The sequence below is a fragment of the Otolemur garnettii genome, unplaced genomic scaffold (genome assembly GCF_000181295.1).
Source record: "Otolemur garnettii isolate 467f Iridium unplaced genomic scaffold, OtoGar3 scaffold00168, whole genome shotgun sequence".
In the NCBI taxonomy this organism is placed as follows: domain Eukaryota; kingdom Metazoa; phylum Chordata; class Mammalia; order Primates; family Galagidae; genus Otolemur; species Otolemur garnettii.
The window spans coordinates 1,684,031-1,693,318 of record NW_003852563.1 but is presented as its reverse complement, the minus strand read 5'-3'; positions in this window follow the sequence as shown (position 1 = coordinate 1,693,318).

Genomic DNA, 9,288 nt, shown 5'->3' with positions numbered 1-9,288 from the left:
ACAATTAGGTAAGTGTTATGTGCACCATGGGTAGTGAGCAAAAGATGAAAACTATTCTTTGGGGCTTTTTTATTTGCATTTCTAGCTGTTTTCCTCTACCTATTACTCTACCAATTATAAAGTTAATAAATTGCCTTCTTCTAAAATAAATAGCAATGCAGAAAAAAGGTCTAACATGTAGTAAGACTGCAATAAATATTACTATTTTTTAACTAGTTTACGCTGACAAAAGATATCTTTGAGCCAAAAGAATTTTTAAAATTAAAATAAAAAGTGCAGTGATACATTGCTGAGAACAGTGAGAATATGAATAGATGTTAAAGCTACTATGGTTTTTTAGGGTTATTTTGTTTTACCTCTTTGATGTGGCATATACATTTTTGCAGATCTTATGGAATAGATTACTTGAAATATTGCACAAAATATTTCCCCAGAAGAGCTCTCAGGCTGACCATAGGAGCAGGAAAAAAAAAAAAAACTTGGGAAATCAGAAACAAAATCACTAAACACCCCACACAGTAATCCTGATTTTGACGTTTTTCCCCAACCCTGTAAGATGAGTATGATTAGAAGAGGAAACTTATAAATGGTGTTTTTATATATAAATTTCTGTAACTGATAGAAATCAGTAGTCCATAGCAGGAAATTTGTTTTTAAATATTTCAGGTAAGGACCAACAAACGGTGAGTGGCATCGTATCGGAAAGTCTGGGATGGAGCCTCCATTACCTTTAAATTCCCTCAAATGCCTACGTTTTAGAAAGAAAATATATTTCATTGATTTACAAAGGCCCATATAAATATAGATATGGTTTGGTCGGGGAATTGTAAATTTAGTCTCAGGTGGGCTGCACATTCAGCCTGAAATGGATCTGCAGAGAGCGTGAGAGTCTGCGTGTTACAAATTCAGTGGCTCTAGGGGACATTTGTTAGAGATCATTCTGAAAGTCAGCGCTGCCTGAGAAATAAAAGAGAAAGAGCGAGGGGGGAAAAAACCTACCCCACACTGTGTTCAAATGATTTTTCTCTTCAAACAACAGCATTTTAATTTAATATTTCTTATATTTGCCCTTCCTTGTGGATTTTCAGAAAAGCAGTTAGGAGCCATTTAGAGTTCGGATTTTATGTATGTGACATGAAAGGGTAATACAGGCTGTCTCGGTGTATTGAACGAAAAAAGAGAAACAAAAATTGAGCAGGCTATCTTACTTGTCTCATTTGCCAGTCCCCATCATAAAAAGTAAATGAGTTGTTTCGTTGAGATCCTGGGGAAAGAGGTAATAACAGCGTTTGGTGCCACGGCTCGCGGGAAGGAGGCCACCGCGCACCCCGCGCTGGCCGGGTGATCCTGACGGCGAGGGAGCAGGCACGTCCTGCCTGAATATGAACAACAGATTTGTCAGTGTGTGACAGGTTGACAGCCCAGCTCCCAGCTGCTTGTCCACTGTTGTTATATCAGTACCTTGTCTAAGTGTTCAGCAAAGAGGCAATCTGCTTCCTCCATTCGTGGGAGGCAGGTTGCCAGTTAAAAAAACAAGTATTGGCTTCGGGCTGCAGTGCCAGAACACATTGAAAAGATGCAATTTAAACCCTTGTGTGCTCCTCGGGCAACATATCACAGGCTTTAGAAGTCGGGTCCTCCAGATTAGGTTTGTAAAACAAAGAAGACAACTCAAAATGAGATCTATGCTGGCAAAACATCGTAATTTAGCTTCCATAAGTGTCTCAGTGAACTTGGTTATGAAAGAAAAAACGTGCTTGACTTTGGCACCGTGGCACCCCGAGTGTGGCTGAAGCAAAAGTTTGCTCAGTGTTTCTGCTGCTGTAATGTTAATTCTGCCCAGCAGTTAAAAAAGAAGTGTCAGTGAAAATGTACCGTAGCTCAGAAGCTCTCAATGTTATTGATGAGAATTAAAATTCCTCATTATTTACTAGTTGGACCATGTTGATTGATGTGGTTGACCATCACTGATAATATATTTTACAATGTAAAAATCATAGAAGTATATTTATCAGACTTTATTATAATTATTATAGAGACTGTTCACTAGGTCTCCAAACTTTATTACTGTACCTACTTCTAAAATCTGCAGAAAAGAATTACAAAAAATAGAGATAAAGTACCTGAAGAGCTGTACATACTATTTTAAAATGTTCCAGAGAATGAATGAGATGCATTAGGCTGAAGGAAAGAAAGTGGAATTGATGAATTTCAGAAGAAACTGACGATTTGCTCTGGATACTGTGGGCGTCTTGTTTAGAAAGAGCATCACTCACTACTTGGAGTGGCCCCATTCAATCCTGTCATGTGGCAGTCTCTGACAGATTGCGTTAAAGACATGAAAACCCCAAAGGATTTATACTATGTTCTTTAATGGCTTCTTTAAAGCAGTTATGGCCTGTCACACCATTAATAAGCAGTATTTAAGAGTCCCTAAGTACACATTTGCACAACAGTCCCCAAGGACTTTGGGGAAGCCATTAGAGTTTGTTGGATCAATAATTATCATCATTTCATTCAAGTCCAATGCAAAATGAAGACCTGACTATGGGTCTCCTAGCTTCCTTACCCTGGGTCACCGTGTGGTAGTATTGTGTTGGCAGGGTTGCAATGACTTTCCCTTTAGCACCCCTGGGGACCTAGGTCTCACAACTGTATCCACAGTTCTTATTTGGCCAGGTATAGAACTCAGGCAATGTATCCTTGTCAGTCCCTTACCAAACACAGTCTCTATTCCACTAAAAAAATTATTATTTATTGGTTTATTTCTTTATTTAAAAACTTGAAAAAATAGCAATAGCTATGTTAGAAAGCATTCACAAAAAATTGGATAGACGTGCTATAATATTTTTTTTCTGCTAAAACTTAATAGCCCCACGATCTAGACGTAGATGGCTAGTTGGATGAGTTATTGTACCTTCCTGCAATGGAATGTTCTATGGGACCAGTAAACATGGCATTGTAGGATACACAAGAAAGTGTTCCTTTGATGGCTTTTTTAAAAGAAATTTACATTCAATTAATTAGACACCAGATGGATGGATGAGTAGATAGAAATAGATAAATAGATATAAAGAGAGAGATGTGAAGGGTTAAATAAAGGTCTATACTATATTGTCAAAAAAATGAAGATACAAAGTAATATGCAAGACATTTTTGTGTTCTCCTTTGTCCTTTTCTGTATTTCTGATATTTTCTCCCTAACTATGTGGTGCTATTTTTTTATTAGAGGGACTGTGCTGTTAAAGTACAAAGCTGTCAGCAGTAGAGATGCACATTTAAATGCTAGAACTTTCCTACTTTTTGGTTTCCGTGAGGTATTTGTGATAGGCATAATGTAAAGCATTAAGTAACATAATATAAAACGTCACAAATTAAAAAGCCCGAAATCACCTTTTGTGGTTATTTTTATGTGATAAGTAAATATTTTAATAAGAGCTCCAGTATACATACCCTAAAGATCAATTGTGCTAATTATGCTAATTATGTTAGGATGGGTTCTTTGATTTCCTTTCAATCCTCCTAGTTTTTTTCTTTACACCATTAATTATCAATTAAAACTGTGATGAATTTTTACTTCTTTTAAAAAATATGTTGTCAGTTACAAAAATTAGTGTCTTTTATAAAAGGATAAATAAATTAACAGTATCCTATCCCTACTCCAGTTGTACCCATGGGAGGTAAAGGAGTTCACAACTCTCTATCTCTTCTATGTTTGTTCAGATATATGTACAAATATAAGGTCTTTCCTCTTAAGACTAGATGAGCTTCTAATATGTACATTATTCTACAAAAGTGCTTTATTTGCTTACCTCAAGTATGCGTCTCAATGTAGTACGTTTAAGAGATTTTAGTGTTAATTGGCATATCTGAATGATAGTTTATTCAATTGATGGACGTTCAAGTTTCTCCCAGTTTATGCATTTATAAGTGATGTTGCAACACATATTTGTACTTGTATTAATACGTATCATGGCTTTTAAATTCCAGATGTGAAATATGCTGAGTTGATGGGTGTGCCTATTTTAAAATATACAGGGTGTCCCAAAGTTACCACATATAGGGTAAGTGGGAAATTGTAGTTAAATGTACCTTTATTTATAAAATAGTCATTACAAAATTTTACAAAGAGATAGCCAACATATATATAATATTTTGTAATTTCCCATTTTCCTCATGTAGGCAAATGTGGGGATACCCTGTAGAAAATTTCCCTACATTTCCTTCCAAAATTTACCTGCGATGTATGAGAAAGCCTGGTTCCCTGTCTACAACAGCACCGGGATTTACCTGTGATATATGAGAAAGCCTGGTTCCCTGTCTACAACAGCACTGGCTTTTCTAATTCTTTCCGTCAATCTGATGGATGAATAATGGCACCTCCCTGTTTTGATTTGGATTTCCACAGCTTAATTGAACATTTAAGAAGTTTGTATTGTCTAAACAATGCCATCCTTTGGTTTCAGTCAATGCCTTTTATTTATTAGCCCATGTTGGTGGTCAGAGCAAATCTAACGTAGGTTAAAAGAGGTGATGGCTTTCCCAAAATACTTCAAAGTGGAAAAAGGCAGAGCTGGGTCTTCAAATTATATCGTCTGATTTTAGATATGAGTCTATGTTAGAATAAGGAAGAGGAAATACTTTGCAGTGGTTTCTGTGATTCTCTTTTATTCCCTTCCTTCAAATCTCTTCCTAAAAAAAAGAAAGTAACTTCCAGGTTCTCGTTCCATTTACACCTGTCGTTGTTTGACACTGTTTTCATGTTAGACACTTAGCACTCCCCTTGTCCTATGTCCTTGGGCTTACCCCCTCCTTGGTTTAATCTTCTGCCCGTCACAAACAACTTCTCTGACTTCTTCGACAACCTGCTAGATTCTGAAGCTGGTGGCCAATGGCGAGCTCCCGACCTGCTGCTCCCTGTCACAAGTGTTTGCATCTACAAGGGGACATTAGGTTATATTGTCTTGAATCAAGATTTTTTCTGCTCCGAGGGAAATTCCCTGACTCATAAATGAGAGAGATGGTCTGAGCAGTTATCTGTTAATCAAACAGACTCAACAAGAGACCTGGTCCCCTTGGCTTCCAACTGTGCATGGAGCCTTTTGTGTTAAAACTGAACAGAAAAGTAAAGCCTCTCTGATTTGCCGTCTTTTTGACATCAGTGGATTCAAGGAATTGAGAAAGGTTGTGACTCTTTGAAGTCATTATGCATTTTTAGATTACAGATCTATAAATTACATGGATGGGAAAATATATACCACAGAAAAATAAATACATATATAATACTTATACATATATGTGATGAAAGCTCTTATAGCTTGGCTTTCCACATTAAACAAACCTTGACCCTTTCTCTATAAAACATACCAACTGATACTCAGCTGAATCTTTGAAAGGCAAGACTATCATTTTCTTTTAATAACTATTTTTAACATTGCCATTTACTAATGTGTTTAAACTCTATTTTAATTCATCTATACTTCTTTCCATTATGACTCCTATGGGGAATGAGTTCTATAACTTTGTAGCCTGATACATAATGGTGTACTTCCATGTATGCTGTGGGTGATGACCTATTTTCATATGGTTAATTTCCATTATGGAATTCTTTGGACAGAAATATTGTCTTAGATGTCTGCCTCCATATGTTTCCTGAACTATCATAGGACTATCAAACAATCTCTAAATAACTATTTTAAAGAGTCTAGAAGATACTCACCATTGAGAGTGTCTCAGGCTAATAGAAGTAAGTTTCTTTAACCACATACGTGATCCATGAGTTAAATAAAATGGACCCACAATTTAGCTTCACTTCAATTGTTGCTGTTGGAGAATTAACAGACCGGGTAACACCTACCTTCTTTAAACTTATGTAACCATATCACCATGCCATTTTCTCTGCACATCTGATTCATGCAAGAGGTGCCATGAATCAGCTTATGTTAAGGTCAGGCATTGGGTGAACAATAGGCCACTTTAGGTGGTTCAGTCTGGGAACAGTTTCAAAGAAGGAGGAGGAGGCAGCTGTGTGACCAGATTGGAGGAGGAATCTGTCTTCGATTTATACAGGTCTTCTCAGCTGCATTAAAACTTCGCAAAAGGTAGGAACCGTCCCCCAAAGTTATTTAGTATCTATCCACAATGATTAATCCAGTTAGTTATACAACTCTATCTCATTAATCCAGTTAGTTGTACAACTCTATCTCATCTCCATAGCTCATGTTTTATTATTATTTTTACCAATAATACATTCATTGCTTATTTCTTTTCTTTTTCTTTTTTCCTAGAGACAGTCATGCTCTCTCATCCCCAGCTAGAACACAGTGTCATCATAACTCACCGCAACCTCAAACTCCTGGACTCAAGCGATCCTCTTGCCTCTGCCTCTCGAGTAGTTGGGACTACAGGTGCATGCCATGATACCCAGCTAATTTTTCTGTTTTTTATAGAGATGGGGGATCTCACTCTTGTTCACACTGGTCTCAATCTTCTGAGCTCAAGCAACCCTCCCACTTTGCTTCGATAAGGTCTATGACCTTGCTATGAAGAAAGTAGCATTTTCCCACTTTCTGAGTTTTGTTTCTTATATCACTGATTTCATCATCAAGATTTATAATGTTTAGTTTTTCTATGGTGATTATTATTAGACCTTCCAAATTTTGGCTACAGGTTGATTAAAAATTGAAAGCAAAAACCAAAATCTAAAACATAGTTAGGTAAATGTTTTTACTTTAGAGATAAAGTAGCGTGCATGCAGCAAGCCATTTAGAAGAAATGGAATGATGTCATCCTATTGGCATCATTTAAAGTTTATTAAAGCAAATCTTTCACTGTAGAAGATTCAGTTTCAATCTTTCCGACTCCATCTCTTCTTTCCACATTTTCATATCCCATTTTGTCTCCTTTCACAGATTTTTTTTTTAATTTTTTATTCTGCTGAACAACTTTCTCAAGTAATTTTTTTCCTATTGGGCTCAAAGGGACTTACATTGTGATTAAAAGTCGAATGCTTGTTGAGACGCAGCGAATGACTGGTCTGCAGAAAATCTTTATCCTATTCTTTATTTCACTCTTGCTTTCCCCTCATTGTTTTATTGGCTGGAAGAACTCTAGGTTCAAATATTTTCTCCAGTCACTTTGAAAACACTGCCTCCATGTTTTCTAGAACCCCTTAGTTGTTATGAAAAGTCTGATGCCCATTTGATTTATGCTCCTTTGTATACCTCCCTTACCCCTTCATAAAGATAGCAGAGTATTTGTCCCGCTTGGCCCCCACTGATCCATTTCCAGGTGAAGATTTATATTGTTTACAATGCTACTTTTTTCGGCTCAGGTAAATGTCCCTTCTTTTATTTCTTGGATTTCCCTTCCTTTCCATTGCCTAAATTCCCTCCTCTTGGAATTTTTCAGAAGTGAGTGTTACATATGAATCTAGTCTTTTGTATTAATCTTATGGTTTTTCTGATATTTTCCATCTGTTTCCTTTCAGCCCTGATCAATTTTTCATCTCCACCACAGATCTTTTAGTTTGGCAGTTGTATTTCTAATTTCTAAGAATTTCTGTTTGCTCTGTGATTAATTTTTAATGGGAAGTTATTAATGTAACAGTTACAATAGCAATATCCTCTCAAATGTCTCAAGATGTTAATTTGTTTTAGAACTCTCTGCTGTTCCCTGAATTCTGTCTGTGCCTGCTGGGGTCATTTGCATTATTTGTTTTATTTAACAAATATTCATAAGATTCTTACCATGTGCCCGGCTCTCTTCTAACCAGTTATAAATATCAACTCATTTATTCCTCAGAACAGCCCTCTAAGGTAGATCTTATTATTATTTCCATTTTCACATGCAAGGAAATTGAGACAAAGAAAGGTTAAGTAACTTGCCAAGGTCATACAGCTAGTAAGTAAATACCTGGGATTTAAATCCAGGCAGTCTGTACCTGGAATCCATATGGGATACTTTTTACCAGTATACTATCTTTTATTGCACCTTGGTTTTTCTTTCATACTCTTGTCTTTTCTCCCCATCAGCATTCCTTGGTTTGGTACTTTCAATTCGTAAGTGAAGAGCTATGTTGGTGTATGTGGGTAGCTAGCAAGCATCTATCTGCTAACAGTTTGTGAATATCATTTTCCCTTGAGAGTTATGTGTCTGCTTAGGGCATTATGACAGGCTGTTTGTCCTCTTCGAGGAGGAGGGACAGGTGGACAGGGACTGCCCAGGTAAGAGGTTTCACTCTTGGACGGCGGCGGCAGGCTTGAGTGTCTTCTACTCTGACCCCAGAAGGAAACCCCCAACAGGGAGGTGCTTCACTTCAGTTAGGTCACTGCCACCGGTTTCTCTGTCTGTGCTGGTGTCCAGGTGGTGGTGAGCAAGTGATCCAGTTGTTGGGAATGCAATTCTCATTTAGGTATCTTTTCTAGAACATCAGTTCTGCTGTTGTAGAATGCATGTTTTAAATGCCTGGCCTGCCTCTTTCTCCACAGCTCACTCCTGCTCTGGTTGCTTATTCTACGGTGGTTCCTGGGAAAGACTGTTTTTCCCTGAGAATTCTTCCGCAGTGCTTCTTTCATCCCCTTCACTTTCAGCATTATTGGTCGGCCTCAAGGGTCTCCTCCAGTGACAGTCTCCTTTCCTGTTTTCTTGCATTGATATGAGTTTCAATCTTCTTTTGTACGTGTCTCCTTGTATTCATTTTAATTGAGCCAGAGGCCAGGGACCTGCTATCCTGTTGGAAAACCCCAGTGCTTGGCCCTGTTTTTGACCTTGATAAACATTTGATAAGCATATGCTGGGATATAGATGGAGTGCTGATTTGTGATTTATTATTCTACTACTCCTTATAATTGCAAGGGAAGGCATAAAATAGCATGAAATACTTAAAAATATTTACTCTCAGAGACTGGTGAATCTATGTTCCCATTTGGATGTCCCAGAGGTGCCTTTATTCAACATGTCTGAAATTGTCGTCTTCTCAGACTGACCTTGCCCTAAATTGGCATCACTGTCCGTCCAGAGGCCCATTTTAGAAAACTCAGTCTTGTTGAATTTCCACCCTTCTGTCCCAGCTCACGTTCTGTGTGATCAAGGCCTGGCCTGCCTGCTCCTAAGTACTTCACAATTTGCTTCCCTCTTTGCTATAGTTTGGATATGGTGTGTTTGTCCCTGTTGAAACTCATGTGGAAATTTGACCCTCTGTGTGGCCATGTTGGAAGGTGGGGCTTCATAGAAGGTGTGTGGGGCTCCACCCTCATAAATGCCCTGGTGCTATTCTTTTCTTTCTTT